This window comes from Anas platyrhynchos, chromosome 1 (genome assembly GCF_047663525.1).
Source record: "Anas platyrhynchos isolate ZD024472 breed Pekin duck chromosome 1, IASCAAS_PekinDuck_T2T, whole genome shotgun sequence".
NCBI lineage: Eukaryota > Metazoa > Chordata > Aves > Anseriformes > Anatidae > Anas > Anas platyrhynchos.
Genome location: NC_092587.1, coordinates 79,191,127 through 79,210,898, shown reverse-complemented (window position 1 = coordinate 79,210,898; position 19,772 = coordinate 79,191,127).

Below are 19,772 nucleotides of genomic sequence, written 5' to 3'. Positions count from 1 at the left end.
TATACTGGAAAGAGTTGAGCAGAGGGCCACTAAGATGATCAAGGAACTGGAGTACCTCTGCTGTGAGGAGAGGCTGAGCAAGCTGGGACAGCCTGGACAAGAGGAGGCTCAGGGGGGATCTTATCAATCAGATTAAATTCCTGAAGCAAGGGTATGAAGAAGATAGAACGAGCTTCATTTCAGTGGTGCACATTGCCAGGACAAGAGGCAATGGGCACAAGCTAGAATGCAAGAGGCTGTGTCTAAACATTAGGAAGCACTTTACCGTGTGGGTGATAGAACACTGGCATGGGTTGCCAGGAGAATTTGAGGTGTCTCCCTCCCTGGAGATCTTCAAAAGCCACCTGGACAAGGTCCTGGGCAACATGTTCTAGATGTCCCACCTTGAGCCAGGAGGCTGGACCAGATAGCCCCCAGAGGTCCCTTCCAACCTCAACCATTCTGTGATTCAGTGACCTGACTGGATAAAGATTTGAACAATGTGGTCTGATCTCACTTTCAAACCAGCTGATCCTTCTCTGAGCAGAAGATCATACTAGATGACCTCTGGGCCCCTTCCAAAACTCACTTTCCCTGTGACACTTTCCTATGATCCATCTCCTCATCTCCTCACCACCTGGACTCATAATGTTTTTCCTCCTCTTCTGCTTTTTTTTTTTTTTTTTTTTTTTCCCTTTCACAATTCTGTATTCATCTCTCAGACCTCAGAGTTGTCTTTCACTAAGGATGACTTCAGAACCCAGAACTGCGGGATAGGGAAAGGAGGAGAAAAATGAGAGAGGCAATCACTGCAGAAATATGCTGGCAAACAGTGAGGTTAACAATCCAGAATTTCTTGAGAAGCTCCAAGCAGACACAGGATCCCCTCAAACTGGCAGATCTGTGCTGATGAGTGCATAAAGCACTTCTGTTCACCTTGGAAGAGCAGTGGATGGAGCGTGACTGCTGAAGAACTTGGGCTAACATTCCTTTCTAACATGGTCTACATTCAGTGAGTGGCAGAGGGAATGGGAAAGGCACTAAGTAAAAAGCTATAAAGGAAAAAGGAAGAAAAGAAGTTTTGTTTGGGAAATCCCTGTAGATTATGGACTTGCAAAAGAGTGTCTGCAGAGCTGAAAAGCAGAAACACAGGTGATATCTGGAATGTATCATTAAAGATGATGAATTAGGGGGAAGAGCTGGTGTAGTGCCACTAAGTGTACCCTCAGATTGAAATTGGTGAATTTTGTGCATTTAACCAGCAGCAGAACTCTGTGTTTCCCCTCTTTCCCTAACACTGGGACAGATCATAGGGATCTCAGGAATTTCCTCATTGTGAACCAAGAGACTGGCTTTCTTGGGTTTCTACAGATTTTGCATGGACAACAGAATGGCTAGTATCACGGAACCAAGGAGTGAAGAGGTTGTCTAGCTACCTCAGCAACAATGCAAGGAGGGCTGGCTTTAGGAAGAACTGTCTAGCCCATGAGGTAGTAGTAGCATGTGCTTTTTCTTTTCATTTTTTCTTCCATGCATTGCCTCTGCTGCTGCCTTCTGTGGTTCAGCTGTTTGAATACCTCCAGACTCCTTGCATTTGAGAAATATGGCTGTTAACTCACAGGTAGATTTTTTTTTTTCATTTCCCAGTGTTCTTGGGTGTTGTTTTTTTTTTTTTTTCTGTGATCACAGTAAAAAATTCCATTAGAACTGTTGGACTTAGCTGCTGTTACTGTCACACAACATGTGGCAGAAAGTTGAAGTTTATATCACAGAACAAAAAGAATGGCAGTACTGGGCTGCAAATGAAACATTTCTGAATTGCATTTAGATGTACGTTCTTTGTGGTAATATATTTGAATTAGACACAAGAACTACATAAAAATGCACAAAGAAAATCAGATTGAGGGTTTTATCAATATTTGGATTTCATTTATGTATCATCTGACTATGGACAATAATACTGTCTTCCTAGAATTAAGGTCATCTTTCATTTAGGAAGAGATTTACCATCACAGTCAGAAATGGTCACTTGTCATGATAAGGTTTTATTGGTGGATTTGACAAAAATACTCAAAGTAGTGGCTGATTAGTGTAAGCAGGTTACAGTGCCTTTACATAGCAAATTTTAAAGGTTTCAGAGGAACATGGAGGTTAGGATATGATTTATAACAGTGAAAATAGAAAGAAAAATGAGTTCTGTATTGCAAACATTTGTAACATAGTATGATAAAACAACATTTCTTCAAACACTTTTCTTAGCACTCAGATTTCTGAATTCTTCTAACAGTACCTAAAAATTCTAACAGTACCTGAAAGACCAGGTTTTACTCTTGAACTCATGGTTAACTGCACCTTGTTCCACAAACAGTCCCACCACATGTCTCTACATGGAGAAATGAATCGCTCACTGTGTTGAAGCCATATTGTTAGGGCCAAAGCTTACATTTGATTCTTCGATTCATCAATGCAATCATTTTCTATGGATTTGCAAGACTATTGAGTTATGCAATGTGTAAAACTCTTATGTACAATTGTGTGTATGAATTCTTGTTGCCATTGCTGAAATCAGTGGTGTTCTTTCCAATACACTCTTATTACTGCAAAGAATGCCTACTTTTAAATCACACTGCATGCCCAAGAAATAGTCATGAGTTTCACCCAAGTGTTTGAATATCTAAAAATGTTACATCCTTAGCATTCCATTTCCATGGTGTTATAAAACAGCTGATACTCATATGAAGATCAGCTCTAATTGCTGGCATTTAATTCAGCATAATTTTTTACATTTAACAAATTATATCAGCTTCAGCAAACTGCCTTTGAATCAATCAAATACAGACATTATTCATTCATAAAGCTGGACAGTCGTGCCCTACCTTATGAGTAGGAACACGTCTGAGAATTACTGACAAGGACATGACGCAAAAATAACCACCTAATCTTGTGCAGTGCCTTTTTCAAGGTGCAGGGAATGGCCCTGTGGACTACGTTGGTGTATATTGATGGAAAGCACCCAGAATGAGCAATGTGTTTTGTGTATGGTCTCTGATGAAGTCAGATAGGTATTCCCTTCTCTTTAAAAAAAGTATTCAGAGGTACTGGATTATGATTTATGCATTTGGGGGTAGGTTTTCTAATTATTTGAAGCCTTTGCACATTTTTAAGGTGCATTTCTTGCTCTGATGAAGGGTGAGCACGAGGGATGAGTCTGGTGTTTTATTATTGGGTTTGCATAAGTCACCAAGGTTTATCCAGCATCTGTAAAGAAATGAAGTGATGATAGGTGGAAAATCAGAGATCTGTCACTGAATATGGGGGGTGGTAAAAATGTCTATTTGGGCTGTTGGGATTCAGTTTGAGTTGCTGTTCGGCCAGATTCATAGCAAAGATGTGAAACAGCTTCTCCCATATCGAATGGGAATGTTTCAACAGCCCAGAGCAGAATCTCACGGTCTTCTTGCTTGGCGTTACTCTATTTCTCCTTCTAAGTAGCTGAAAATCTGTCAGGGAAGAAAATGAGAAATTTCCTCATCCTTACTCACCTTACTTTTAATGTCAGAATTTTTCTTTCATGTTACCTTGACTGGGATGCATTTCCTTGGAGATGTTTGGTTTTGATGAAGTGGAATTCTTCTGCTGATGAATTCCCAAATACCTCCAGGCAGAAGGGGCCCCAGTCAATGGGAAACTGCACGAGAGCAGAAGCAGTGGTGTAGAGGCAGCAGTTTGGGAGCTGGCTATTCAGGAAGGCTGGAGAACAGTGAGAAGTGGGAGTGGAGGGCCCTGAAAGGGAGACAGGCCCTCCCTGCAGCTGGCAGGGGACCAGCAGTAGCCATAGCAGAAGAACACAGAGGCCTGGCCTGCAGGCAAGAAGCTGGGATGGAAGAAACCCAATAGGATGCCTGTTTTATTACTCTTGTATGATCTGCCCACAAGGCCCCGACTAGGAAGAGTTGTTTTGTTCCTTCTCTGTAACCATGACAGAAGTTCTGCTTAGGGTATTTGCAGCATTTTTATTATTTTTTCTGGCTTCTCTGCAGACGCCCATTGTTGATTCACTGAAAACTGTGACCATTCAAGCAAACCCAGTGAAGGCTGCAGCCTGTGAACCACTTCTGGAACTTTTGGTGTTTGTACCCAGTCTTAAGGTATCTCCCAGATTTTCATGTGTGGCAACGGACTAGTGTACCACAACACACAGAACCTTCTAGTGGGGTGGGTGGCATTAGCAGCATTCTGGGTGCGTGTAGGAGACTGACAGAGTTTGCATGTGCACTGCTTCCAGTTTCTGAGGACATCTACCAAACCGCACTCTGCTCTCATTTTGGGTTCTTACTGCCTTTTTATTCTTTGCACCAACGGTCCTCATTCATTTTATGTTTTCAAGCATTTCTCTGCACTTGAGGGACTGAAGAACACTACTTTTTAATGTAAAAGCTGAGATTCTCACTGCTTTACAGCACTCCAGGAGCTCGAGATAAAAATTCAATAAACACTACTATGAGATTTACAAGAACATGATGGGAAGCAGTTGTATTTTATGCTCTTATGCTGGATGTAAATCAAGGACCTCTACATGTAAGTGTTATGTAGATGCTGCTCAGTGGGTATGCCTTTCCGCTCCCATAGAGATAGATTGAAATTGAAGGTGTCTACTTTTTCTAGCAGGTAGTCAGCACATACTAGTAGCAAGCAACATTTTTCCTTCTAATATAGCCTGTTTTTTCCTTCTCCTGCAACCTGTTTCCTCATGTGTTTAGGTATTTATATCTTTAGCTGAATATGGATAAATGATTGTTTAATGTTTTGAGTGTACAGAGGCCTTAATTAGTCCAAATTCCTGTGTTGCTAGTTACTGTCCAGATTTGTAACTGCCTTAAAGGTGTTTCTGGCTAAAAAGCTATCACTTTGGAGGCTGCCTAGCCAAGAGTGACAAACTCCTCCTGTCCTGTAATCCTAGTTCTTTATAGTTAAAAGCATACAGTACTAAAGAGCATGATCATTGTCCATGCTGTCTCATTCTTGGATTTTCCAGAATAAATTGTAGCTTGCCCACAATGCCACAGCTGGAACAACAATCATGCAGCTGTCTGGAGCAGAGAGTTAAGACCATGAGGATGGTGGCTGAGAATAAAATTTTAATTTTCTCTGTGTGAGAAACATGGGAAATAGCTAATCCTGGCTCTGTCTGCACCCACAGCAACTCCATGGACACAAAAAGATGTAGGGTATTACATTAAAGCATTACATCATCAGGACGAGTCCTAATTGGCTTATTTATGGCCAAGGCAAAGTGAGACAGAGCTAGATTCAGATCTCTACTTACCTGGTGTAAATTGGGAGTAACTGCAGAGATAAACTGACATAAGCAAGATTAGAGTCTGGTCTCTTTCTTTGTAGCTGTTTTTGGAAGCAGCTGGCTTTTAGAAGTTAAGGATGTCACATAAATCACTGCTAACAAAGTGGTTCTGGACTTCAGCCTCTAGCAGCTTCTGACCATCTATCTCTGTAAAAGTGATGGTTCTCCATGCAGCTGTTTTGTGTCCAGAGGCTTTCAGTCGAATGGAGTGGACAATCCTACATCTCCTACAGCCTCAAGGAAGCAGTGATATTTGTGTAGCACAGGAAATCAGAAAGAGGCAGCTTGTGAAATGCCATACAATCAGAGATGGGATTCTAATAATGGAAGTCTGCAAAACATGACACGGTTATATCTCATCTGCTTAGCCCTGGCGGGAATATTATGTTGGTCAATATGTAGCCCTGATAACAAAGTAGATCCTTCAGTGATATATAGCTTGTTCATGACTTTAGGCACAATTTACTGAATACAGCCAAGGTAGAGGAGAGTATGTGAATAGATGTGAATACATGTATCTCACCCATACTTTGTCACCTTCAGAGGAGGAACATAGAGGAATTTGTTGGTCTTTTACATTTAATGTAGCTTTCACTTAGAAAACCCAAGGTATTTGACATACAAAATAATGTGAGGCTGTATTTATTTTGGATGCATGCATCCCAGGATGATGATCATAGGACCTTTTTTTTAATGAGATTATTTAGACTGATGCTGTATTGTGAAGAAAGCCACTTTTACGCTTAGATACTGCTGTTACATATTAGCTAGTCGAAGGTGAATACAGGCTTCATTTTTGAATAGTATATTTGAGGAACAGTTTAATAAGTTATTCTGGTACAGTTTCCATAAGATGATGCCTGTCTCAGAGCAGATCATTTTCAAATGATACAAATTGCTGTAGCCCTACTAGTATCAGTTTGCATTGGCTGAAGATCTTCAGATCTTCATTGGTGTTAAATTGCAGGCAATTCCAGGTTAATGTTAATGGACTGCAGCTTTTGTATCCTTTGATACATTGCTTAAAAACAAAGTCTGATCTCTTCTCAGGACTCTCAGATCCTCTGTGCATGCAATTTAGTTAATGGGTTTTAATGAGTATTTCTTGTGTATTGTGTATTTCAAGTAATTCTTGGTATTGGTTGCAGTGTTTATACTTGAAAAGATCAAGTCAGGTTTATCCAAAGGAAAGCTACGAGAAAACTTGATAATAGTTGGTGGTACCAATGTGGGAAGAGTCCTGACAGCCAAAAAGAGTCCCAAAGTATCACAAGTATCTGAGCAGACACAAACTCAGATTGCATAAAAATTTTTAACCTGTAAATTAATCACCCTGTGAAAGCCTTCACCACTAGATGTAGTACATTCTCTGTTATCTGAAGTCTTGAAATTGTTTGTTTGTTACCATAGGCCTGCTCCTGTAGTCAGTGAAGTTCTGGTCTGTCTGTGCAGGTCACTGGGAAAGGCTGAAGGTCTGTATGATGCAGAATGCCAGGATGCATAACTATGAACGCCTGACTTGAGCATTTGCACCAGTAAGTGAGATTAAGTTCATCACTTCAATATTTAACGGTGTTCCAGTTTGACTGAAAATACACATTTTTTGTGTGTGTGTGCATGCATTATGCAAAAATCTCCAGATACAAATTCTTGATTATTTACTTTGATGCTTTTTCATGTATTGTCAGTCTCCAGAGATAAAACTGCTACCTTCTGTGTTTTTGAGAGGTATCTTTCACGTATATGATGTGTTTCATCTAAAAGTAAGCTGCAAAGTGAAATGCTGCTAGCACTGGCATTGACTGCTAGCTAACACAGCAGCTGAGAAGCCATGTGGTGAAGATGCCTGCATTTGCAGAAATAAATGCTAAAATTCTAAGTATGTGAGGTCATCAACAATCTATTTTTATAGGTTGCAGTAAGTTTCTCTGTTCCCCCAGCTTGAGGATATAATACAGGCTTGGACAGAAATCTCCACCTTCCCAGTTTGCAAGTACATTTCCCTGCACTTGCCTGTTTTCTTTGGAAGTGGCTCCCAAATATCAGGAGATTCTGATACAGCTCTATTCAACAACCAGCTAGAACCACACAGGAGGAGTTGAAGTAGCTGTTCTGCTGAAAGTGGTGTCAGGGATTTTTGTCATGAGTGAGTACCTGGAAGGCTCTGCAGAACACAGTTAATAACACAGGAGTCCTTCCTTATACTAGAGCAGTAGGACCAGACATGCATCCTGCAGGAGCCAGGTGGAAAGCAATGCCTCTGCAACAGACTGAAGAAGTTGCTGACACCCGAAGAAACAAGAGAGGGTGTGATAGGAAAGAAAAATATTTTGAAGAATTTTGTTTGCAAGTGGGGGGTGAGTGGCTGTTAGAAAACTGGGGCATTTAACATTGTTCCTCTTCTCTAAGAAAATCATTTCCAAAGGGTGGAGCTGTAAAATACCTCAACATTGTAGTTAGCATTTCAGTAAAATATTGTTGTAGGACAGAGGTCTCTGCACATGAAATCTCTCCTGACTCCCTATCTCTCATGGAAATTCTGGCACTTCTTTATGCTGCAGCTTGAGCTGCTAAATACTTTCAGTTTTATGCTAGAGAGTTGCAATTTTTCTTCGGGGGGGGGGGGGGGGGGGGGGGGGGGGGGCGGGGGGGGCGGGGGAAGGGACCATGAAATTTCCTGGGGAGAGCAGGAGGAGGGTGTGAAGGAACCCTGTATCTCCCATGCCTAAGAACAGCTATGAGCAGCTTACAGTGTCTGTCCAGGGGCTGCAAGGGGCTGGTGTTGCTTATCTCCTTCCAAGGGGGGTGAGGGGCCAGCCAGGGTGAGCAGCCTCTGCTGTGAACAGAGGAGTGTAGCCCACCACGCAGTGTGAGCTGGGGAAACCCGGCTGGTCTTTGCACAAGGGAATGGCCAGCTCTCCAAATGGGTTTCAGTCTTCACCAACACACCGAGCTGTCTGTTCCTGAGGACGTGGCTGTCCCCCATCCAGCACCTCCAGCCCTGTCTGCAGAAAGCATGTTGATGCTGGGAGGCCTTCAGGGCTGGGGCTGCATCTTGCTCTGCCTCTGGCTCTGGGAGACCCCCAGTTTCCTGGGCCTCTGGGCCTTACTGTAAAGCAATTTTTAAATAAGAGTATTGACATTATTATTTTTTAAAGTGGCAACTTGGCAGACAACAGAAGAAATATGTACAGATAAAGCGACCTTGTGGTTTTGAAAGACAGCCCCGTTATTTGTTTTGAAATGCACTGCCTCAGTGACCCTGCTAGTCCCACAGACACGTCCTGCCTGGAAATGCCAAAACAGGTTGTGCACTATATTTTTAACCAAGTTAAGGTTTTGTTGAAATAAAGAATATCAATCAAGGGCCGTTAGGCCAGAAGGCCACATTCCTTTGACTGTTGTTGATTTCACCGGTATCTTTTGTCTGAAAGTCTTTGCTGACAGGGCATCAGAGGAGAAATCCTAGGGTGGGTGAGGATGAGTGAGGGGAGCCACATGTATCTGCTTCCCTCTCACATGGGTGCCACCAGGGGTCAAGTTCTCAAGCTCTGGAAAGGGCCCTCCAGTGCCCAGTGATTAGTCAAGGGGAGAGCCAGACATCCTTGGCAGCACAGAAAAACATTGTGCAGAGCGTTACAAGCAGAAGTGGAACATAATATATGGGGGTGTGCAAGGGAGGTGCTGCTCGTTGCTCCAGCAAGATGGGAGGGGACGTGACTGTGTCTGTCCCCCAGATCCTCCCCTTCCGTGCAGGAAATGTTCTAAATGAGATTTGTGAGTCGGGACTTTCTGACAATTGTGCTGAGGTCCCTCAAGTGTTATGTGCTGGTCTTGGTTAATTGCAATTTTAGGCATAAGGCTGGGTGATTTTCAAGCTAGGGTTTAAGACCATGCATGTAGTAAAACTGAACCAGGTGATTTTTCTTTCCTTTCCTTGGCAAAAAGAATTTTGCAGAAAAAATGCAGTGTTGATTGTCCAGAGACTGCTCACAAATTTGAATTTGCATTTGCTGAAAAGTTGTTTGGAAAAAAATATGCTAAAATACATTGACTAAAACAAAGGAAAAAAGCATGTATCCTTTTTTATCTATTAGCATCCAAGATGTGGGTGAGAGAAATTCAAAGCCTCGCCCTTCCCTGGGGAGATGTGATCCTCAATCAATTTCAATAGGAATTTCATATTTGGAATATCTTGGCTTGTGACATTCACGGTTGTTCCTATGGGAGCCATTCTGCTTTTTCAGGAGTACTTAAATATTTACCAAGCTGGGGCGCAGGGGCAGGGAGAGGGAATTGGGGATGAGTAAAAGTGATTGCCTATCCTGGGGACACTTACCAAAGGGAGGGAAGCATCTGAGTCACAGGCTCTGATCTTTTGCATATTTGTTTAGGCAAAGAGGACTTAGGCCAGCAAAGGGATTGAGAATGACTTTCACTCCTCATGAACCTGTGAAAGCACTTCTGTGGTGAAGGCACTGCCCTGGGAAATAAGAAAGCCCCATGTGAGCCTCCTAAGGCAAAATGAAGGGCCCAAGTTCTTAGAACTTTGCTGAGCAGCTCCACCACCTAGTACTGGAAAACAGGGAATACAAATACTTCCTCTCCCCAGTCAATGTTTTTAGACTTTTATTTTATCTATATTGCTCTTTAACTGGAAAGTGAGAGCATCTTGTTTCAAGTCTAGCATGCTATATTCAGTGCAAGTTGAAGTGTTTTGCTACACTCTGGAGGAAAACAACTCATGAATCATTATCTGTTCTAAAATCAGTCCTACTCCTTGTCTTGGCTGGGAAGGGTGGAAGGAATTTGAAGTCACAATTTCTCAAGATGCCACGTGGGTTCCTCAGCTTGTAAATACCCGTGGAGATGCTTCAGCTTAATTTTAGAAGGAAGCGATTGGCTCAGAGGCAAGGCTCTGTCAGAGAAAGGTGTGGTTTTACAGTACACTGCAAAGGGTGCAGGAGTGCACAAGTGCTGTGCTGGGGTTCTCTCTATTCCCACTGACAAAGTGGTGTCCGGTGAGGTGTCCTCCTCATCCAGCTCTCTAAGACAGCAAGAGTGTGCCAGTGCCCTGGCAGGAAAGGATTCCAATGGTGCTTTGGAGAGGTGCTTTGAATCACATGGTTAATGTAATAATTTAGTGTCTGTTCAAAATAAAATTTTCCTTTCATGGGGAGTTTGGACACTTCTGTAAACTATGATGAAAGAAATTGGCCACTGATTTTTTCTTTCTTTTTATTTTTATTTTTTCAATGAAAGAGATTCTATTAGTTTTTTAGTTGGGATTGTTGAAAAAAAAAAGTATATTCAACTGAAATAAAGTGGTTTAGTTTGCAAAAACAAAAGGAAAACTTCTTTGAATTGATGTTTTGAAATAGAAATTGGTTTTGGGTTTGGTCGTGCTTTATAGTAAGGGTTTTCATACCTAGCCTCTCTGTAAAGCCAGTTTTTCTGATAAAAAGGGATGTGAAAACTCTCAAACTCATTTGTACAGTAATTCTTATGGGCAGACCATGTGAAAGGGCAAAGAAGATAAGTGTCATTAACAGCTCAGATTAACTGTCATTAACAGCTATTGGCTGGGAAAGTTTTCTAGTATTTCAGAATTGGAGACTCAACATGTTCCTCCCTTTACCACAGATGAAAGCAAGATCTTTCCAATTCTTCTGTAAGCACAAAGACCCATCCTAGAGGAACCAGAAACACTGAGATGAGGGAAGTCTTGCTAGTGCTGCTCAAGAGAGCTGCAGCTCCTCCACTGACACAGGAGCAGAGCCTCAGTGCTCACAGGCAACACAGGCAAGGCACAGAAGACATCTGCAACCCAAGAAAACATTCCCTAGGTTTTGTCAAAACTTAGGTGTTTCCATGAAAACCTGGGATTGAGGTTCGATGTATTGGCACATTCAAAAAAAAAAAAAGTCCTTAAGAGTAGGACAGAATCTTTTTTTTCAGATTTTAATTTTAAAAAAGAAAATGAGGAAAAGAAGGATTTTAAAAAAATTGTCCAGTGCTGCAGAGACATCATTGCCAGCGGCACGAACACAAGCCAGCATCAGCTACGTCTTGTTCTGATGTACTGCACAATGGACTAACCTCAAGGCAACAGTTTTGTTTTAGCAGCTGAGAAGCTCTTCATTTTGTGAATGTTCTCTGCAGCTATGCATGGCTTTTCACATTCCCTTGCTTTTCATGTGGCTGTGTGGATGTTGCATGTTAAAGCACCTTTTCATTTGATTGAGACTTGATGAATTCCAGAAATATACTTAAGTTGAAATTCAGAAATAGAATACATTGTCTCTGTTGCTTCAAGTTCCAACAAAGAAAGCTTAAGGTTTTTATTTATTTATTTTTATTTTTATTATTTTTTCTGTAGGGATGAAGCTCTTTTATCTTATGTCTAAATAAATAAAAGCAGATTGGGGAATACTAATCCACATCACAGACTTTGTGGGCTCAGTTTTGGTTTATAGGTATGGTCTCCCAGTATATTTCCACTGATTTTGCAGGAATTTCTGCTGGCTTACACCATAATAAAGACCAGCAGTAGCACCTTGATGATTACCCTATAACACATCTCTTTCTTTTCCCCCTTTAGATTTGGACCTTTAGGCTTACTTGGTGCTACCAGACAGTGTATGTTTCCCCAGTTTTAATGCTTTTGTCTTTTTGTGGTGCCCTTTTCCCTGACTCTGACAAAACAATTGCCTCAGCTGGGGTTACTTGCCATTTATAAAGTCTCTTTGGGAGAGGGGGCACAGAGGAAGGAGTCCCTGTGGTCCCCCTCACTCATTCCTGGCCATGACCTTTGGGACCAGGCACTGTTGCCAGCTCAGCACTTACAGAAAGCAGCTGAGGCAGTTAAAGGGAAGCTGCTGATGTCTCCTGTCCCTTCTTAAAGTTCCCCCTGATAGCCTCCTCTATGCTTCTTTCTGGCCCTTGCTGCCCTCTTTTTTCCTTAGACTTAGACTTCCTCAGTGGCACTGGGGAAAGACAAAAATCCACATCAAGAAAAAGCTAGGGAGCTTTTGTGCCCTTTTGCTGCCAGCTCCCTGTTCTCCTGGCCATGCTGTCTACCCCCTCCCGTACATCCACACTGTCTGGGCACTCTGCATCAGGCCTCTTGCTTGGGGTCTGTTTGACAACTAATGCAGCACAGCTTCATTTATGACAGTGCCTCAGGGCACTTGAAGAAAAGAGAGAAAACCACAACACATTGCTACAAGTATTAAAGAAAAAAATCCCCTTGATTTGAGGGTCTTACAAATAGCATTTTTATTTTTCCTTAGCAAGATGCAGGGTGTGTTGGCTAAGTCTGGAGACAAAAGGGCCAGGTGATTATGATGGGTGGTGGGTGCTGTGTTACTGTGAGGGAACCAGCCTGGAAGAACAGAGCGCAGCCTCACAGCAGCCACCACTGCTTAATGATTTAATGGTTGTCCTCTGAACGGTGGTGACTGTGTGCATGCTCTCAGCCTGTGGCAAACGTGAGGTAAACCAGGTTACGTTAAACCTCAGATGAAAGCAGCAGAAGTTAAACACTGTTCACCTCGTTCTGTCCAGGGAGTAAGAGCACATACAAATACCTAGCTACCTTGGCTCAGCTGGGGCACTTTAATCTGCCAGGCTGCGGTGACTGGTGTTGTTTGAGCCCTCCCATCCTGTCAACAAATAAGTTAAAAACCAAAACAACAAAACAGAACAAAACAGCAACCTGTGACAAATACTGCCAGCTACACTGTGTCTGCCACATGAAGGTTACAAAGCATGCAAGTGACTTATGACACCAAATTCAGTTTACAATTAGACTTTGTGGCTCCTAACCACCTAAATTATTTTGGGAAATTAGATTTTGGGCCAAGTTTAAAAAACAATCAGAATTGCTAGCATGAAAAACAATGGCGTACATGCTCCTGAGTTAACTCAAGTAGCTTTGAAAGCATTCTTCATTTATTTCCTTCTTCGAAGGAGTTTGAAAAAGTCAAAAATCTATTGTCAAGAGGAAAAAAGTTTTTGATTATAGGACATGGCTTAAATTACTGGTTATAGAATAAGATGCTGTAAGATATATGTAGCTTTTAAAAGGGTAGGTAGTGATACACTCAATTAAAGGGTGCTCTCCCAGTCTGTTGCCTCTCCTTCGGCTAGTGCTCAGTTAAGAATGAACCTACCTGAGAAGGGTGAAAAATGCTCAGTGAGAGGCACCAACCCCCCTGCGCCCAGCTCCTGCTGGCCCTCTGCCCCTGCTGCTGCTTTCACTTACACTGCTGCAAGGTTTGCAAGCACTGAGCTCCTTGGAGGCAGAAACAGTGCAGGTAGGATATGATAATCACCAAGATAATCTGGACGACTATTTACAAGCACAATAATGGAAACAGATTTCCATGACCTGCTTCTTCTTTACTGCCACGCTTTCGGCCCGACCCGGCGCAGGAGCTCGGCAGCAGCGTGCCCGGGAACATTTCACCCCAATTGGCAGGGGGCCCGGGGCTGCGAGGAGGGGGGAGGTTTTTGGCTACTGCTTGTAGTGGCAAATAAGCTGCGGAAGGGGGAGCCAATGTCTTCTCCAGTCTGGCACCTCCACTTTTCTCTTTCTTCCCCAGTCGTTCTCACACCCACTGAGAAGGAAATCGAGAAGGAGGGGGAAAAAAATGAGGTGGGTTAAGGAACACGGGTGTGAAGATCTCTGCCCGAGCAGCTCTTTGAGCCTCCCCACAGGGCAAGATCCTTTACCTGCAAAGGCCAAAGGCTGTGAGAGGAGAAAGAGCTCCCTAGGGCAACCAGGACGGATACCAGCTTAAAGCCTTGTGACTACCTAACACACAGGTACTCTTACTCCAGGCATCATCCTTGCAGGGTGTCAAAACTACAGGAATGTTTCCTCTAGAGCACGCAGACATGAGCTGGCTTGCCTGGGATGTAGTTCAGTAGGAGGCATCTCAAATAGCCTTAATATCAAACCAAGCAACACTCATGCAGAACTGCTCTGATTATGCCCTTCATCCACACACTTCATAACCATCACCCATTTTACTTCCCACTGTAGTTCTTCATGACTGAAACAAAAGGCAAGAGAGATATTGCTAATGAGGTGTAGAAAGATGGGCTCTATAAGGTTTTACACATATGTAACTAGTGGGTTTCGCAGAACTTGAAAACATGCAAACTACATTAACTAAAAAATCAAAAAATCCCTCAACTTCCCAAGAAATACATCATTCCCTGTGAATATCCCAGTATGTGCTGTTCCCTGCTTCCCCTTGGCCCCCAAGAGAGCTGTGGCAGAGAGATACTTCAAGGAGATTGTGGTTTATATTACAGCTGCTAAGATAACCAGGAGCTTTCAAAAAGAATCTCAACGAGTGCAGCTTGTTTTACAATACCAAACTCCAAGGAGAGGGAGGGGGAAAGTCAGTTTGTTTTCCACACTGCCCCTTTATCTTGATGTCAAATATATCCCCTGGGAAAGGAAAACATTTAACCAGCAGATCCCATGGACACACACACACAGGCGCACACATGCGCCTTTTCCCCGTGAAGCCACAGCAGCGGCCGGAGCGTGGCAGTGTTCGGTCTGCTGCTGGAGAGATGGAGGTCTGTGGGCAGGGAAAAACATTGGCACAAGACGCGCTGGGAGCGTTACCTGAAGTCACAGGTGCTGGAATGTGCCAGACCCTGACCGGGGGTCTTGAAATGGGATGCAGGTGAAGTGGTGACTTGTTTATGGCTGAGAGCACCTCTGTGAGGGGTATAATTGCAGCAGGAGAGGACCATTTAATTATACAGACAAAAGTGTACGAAAATCCAGTAATTGTAAAGCTCCCCGGATAGATCACATCTGAAATAAGATGCACATTTATAATAAGGAGGGGCACAAACTCTTTTGGCACAGCTTCTCAGGGGAGGGCTGAAGAGGTCTTCATTGCCTGCCTGGATTACTGTAAATGATTTGATCAAATATTATTGCCTGGATTCTCAAGTCTTAGGTGATCATAATGAAACCTCCTGGTCTGAAAATGTTACATCACACTGTACACATGGGATGCATACAGGGATGCTAGTCCTTCCCTCATTATTCACTAACCTGACTCATGAAGAGTTGTTTCTGGAGCTCAGGACTGTGGCTCTGCTTGTTACCACAGTGTTTAAATGACCAGAAACATAGTACATACACAAAGAGAAACTAATGTTTTTGGATGAATTGGCAAATAATAATAATTATAAAAGCTATCACAAGGTAAGAACAAATGCTGCAGTTGCTAATGTGGGAGCAAAATTTGCTTGCTAGTGGATGAGGAAGTGCAGAACCAGTATGCCTAAAAAATGCTTTTGGATACAGCTTCTGACACAAAAAATAAATGAAGTGAAAACCCTTTCCTGAGGTAGGATCAGAGAAGCAAACAAGGCATTTATATAAACACGTGCTCCTTTTCAGTGCTAGTTAGCTAGCAAATGATACCAAAAGGAAACATCGAGCTCACTGAGCATATTCATTCTTTGGAGGAACAGTACGTTCAACTTTATATCTGGGTTTCACAGAAGATTATTGTCTTGGTATTAGGTTGAAGTACATTTCCAACATAAAAATTCTTCAACCATGGTTTATTCTAAACTGAAGTATGCATCTATAAGTAGGCTTTGTGGCTTTGGGCTGCCACTGCACACACCACATCTTTACACTGAGTCTCTACTGCTGTCCTATTTTCTGAGTGGGAAAGACTGAATGCAAAAGGCCTAGTTTCTCTCTCACTTGCACATGATTTACACTAGTGTTGCACCATGTATTTCTAGGCAGCTGTGCTCAACAGTTACAGCAATAGGAACATAATCTTGTCCAAAGCTTAAGAAAGGGGAAGGAGTGCTCTTTTGAGGAGCCTTATGACTTTCTGGAAAGACAGTCATAATTGCTAGTGTGACAATTATTTCAGAGGGTAGAATCCTGGCACCACTGCTGAGAGCTGGAAGCTGTGCCATGGCTCAGCACCAGTGCTTTCATTGTGGCGTTGTTCATGCCTTGCCTCTGTGGACTCTGCACCCACCAAGTTTATGGTGTGAGTGCTCTTCTCAGATGAGGTCTTCTCTGGTAGACCTCCTGGGCTTCAGTTAATTTAAACGAGCTTTCATCAGTTAGTGAACTGATGTTTGCGAGGTGTGACTGATCACTGTGAGGGGTACACCTGAGGGTGCAGGTTCCAGAAACGAGGCTAAAAGTCTCATGGTCATGGTACAAGGCCCGAAAAGACCATCGTAATCATCTCTATGATGCAGGCTTTAGAGATTTATCTTGTTCCACAGAAAGACCCTACACTTCAGACAACTCTTGCAAAGAAAACATTTGGTGTTGACTTAAGTAGTGATGATGCCGGAGTCTCTAACAGTTCCTTTAGCACGTTTGCCTGTTTGCCATAATTAGCTTTATGTCTTTTTTTTTTTTTTTTTTTTTTTAGACTAGCCTTGTTTCCTGTTTCAGCCATTGGATCCCATTATGGTTATTGTTAAGTGAAATTTACCGTCACAACCGTAATCCACAATATCTCTGGTCCTCATCTCTCTTTCCTTTTCTCAGGGTCTTATTCTTCATTTTGATTTCCCATCATCTCTTCTAAGTACCCCAAACTATTTTTCCTCACTAATGTAATCACTCAAAATAACATTTGGGATATTTTTGACTCAAAAATTGTATTTCCAAACTAAGTTATTGCATTTCCTATCTCTGCTTTACATTAGAATGTCTTTTGACTATTCTAATGTCTTTTGACTATTCTCTCCTTAGTTGTTCATCCTACTTCTAACACAGTGAGACACAAACCCCATACTTAGCATTTTTTGCACTGCTCACCTTTCTTCATCCCTTGAATTTTTCAGGTTGCTTCCTGAAAAGCAGCTAAACTCAAATCAAGCCATTAGACTTCTCCCACAATCAATACTTTTCTGTTTCTGGAACTCTTTCTAGAATTGAAGCTGATATCTCAGAATATGTAAATCAGCATCAGGATTTTGCAGTCAAAAGCTTTAAAAGTATGGTAATGTAAATACAATCTCAGTGGATTTTAGTGGTTTTATGTCTTTGCAAGACTGTTCAATTTCCAGCAAACTTGAAGAACTTTTGATTTTTTTTTAATTTCACTAGACAAACACATGGTGGACTGAAATTCAAATACATCTCCCACACCCTCTCATCCACTCATTTTTTAATTTCATCAGACTTGTGATTTGGTCTATGGTGTCAGTATGCACTGTGTGTTTGGTATACCTATCACAAGCACCAGATGTTTTATACATATCCTCAAGCGTCAGGAGATCTCTTTCCTGCCGTTTACCAACAGTTTATACTCACAGGATATTCATTCCTTTATAGAGAACTCGGGCTTATTGTCTGTCTTCAGAAGCAGATTTAGAAAAGGAGTTATTTGTTGCTCATTTTAACTGAACAATGATTTTCCTCCTTCTTGTCCTTATTTGTTAATGGATTTAATTCTTCCCTAGCAGCTACTCATCTGTGAATGCCTGAATTAGATGGAAGGTTGTTTGTTTGTTTGTTTGTTCCTGTAACTGGTGGTTGCTGGGAAACTTTAGCAATGGACATTAATAGAGATGAATGTAAACTTTGTTATTTTTATTGCTATTGATATTATTATTAATAATGTTTGTACTGCAGCAATGCCAAGGGATCTCACCAGGTCAGGGTCCACTCTACACAGCTGGTACATACTGTATCACAGAGCTTCTGAACTTGAAGAAAAGATGCATTGAATGCATAACAAGAATGAGTAGCTGGGTGTGAGATAAATTTAGGTGGCAAAAATGTCAAGATACTTTATTATATTGAATGTATTTCAGTATCTTCTGTATTCTTCCACTTGTTTGTCAGAATTAACTTGTTGACACATAGGTCTTTTTTATACCTGTGAGCTAGAACTGGTCAAATAAAACACCAACTGATTTATATACATGTGTGTGTGTGTGTGTGTGTGTATAATATGTACATATACATATATCTATATAATTTTTTAATATGCATGATTTTTGTCTTGGGAAATGTTTACTAATTCAAAGGATTTTGCAATTTCAGCATGAATCACAGATTTTCTCCTTTCTCGCTGCAAACAACTATTTGTACAGAAGTGAATTTTGTAATTTTTATTCCCAGTTTATGTAGTTAGGAGAGGGAAGTAATCCCAAATGCAATAAATGTCCAGCTGTGGCTACTGACTATGTGAATATAGCCATTCATGAACAGCATGTCAGCTGAAAATTGTAGAAAATTGGATTCATTAAGTAAAACAATGGCCTGTTAATCAAAAAAGAGACCATCTTTGACTTGATACCATTGCTACTATGTCCAGAGAAGTATTCTTCAAGTTATCCATCCTTAGTTGTTGTATTTCATTGCTTCTACTGGTTTTCTTCTGTTTAGAAGATACTGACACAAACAATCACAAAGCCATATTGGACTTCATGTGTTGTTTGTTTTGTCTGTTTTGTAAAGGAATTCATATGTGCCTCGATTAGAGCATCTTTTAAGAGTCCATAGGCTATCAGTGTGTCTGCAGTAGTCAGAGCCAGCACATATGGTCCATGATGCAAAGTATGCTTTGGGAATTTTGGTCATTGCAATGGTGAATTCCACGTATCATGCTGTCCTGCTTGTTTGCAAAGAGTGTGTAGCCTAAACTAATTATATACCGAGAAGTCTGTTCATGCCTTAAACATCCATCTTTAAATAGAGTCAATCACCCTGAGGAGGTCCAGGTGCCTCCTTGCTCCTTTTGTGTTCATTTGCTCTACTACAGCTTCTTATTTATTACAGGGGAAAAGCAAGTATGATATCCCCTCTCAGATGGGCAGGAAGAGCATTGTTGCCCTGATACATAAAAGGAGCACATGCTGCCCTAGATACAGAGCTGACACAGAAAGGGTATGCTCTGTTTGTTTTCTCTTTGTGTGTTTGTGATAACTTAAAGTTGAAAAACATAATAACAATTTTTGAGAAATGATTTTCCATTTCATTCCATATTTCTGGCAGAATATAATTTCTATATTCTGATGTGGTTTTAATGATGATCTCTTTGTGAAGGTGCATTTACCTTTTCTCGGCCTTGTTTATGGACTTTCTGCTGCTCTTCTCATAACACCAGAAGGGATTAAAGCTCCAGTACAAACTGTAGGCTGTTCATTCTGGCTCAGGAAACTTGTAGCATGTGGAAAGGTCTCAGGACTTCAAAACCTTTGGAGAATTATGGTGGCTCAATATGCAGAGAACACACAGGTATTCTTTAAGGATGTAAAAACCATCTCTGTAGGGATTAGCACATTGTATCAGAACAAGTATCTGTCTAGACTGGTATCTTTGAGAGGAGTTGGTAGCATACTTTGTAACGGAAAGCATTGTGCCTCTGTGCTTGTAAAAGAATTTCTTCCTTGCCCCAGA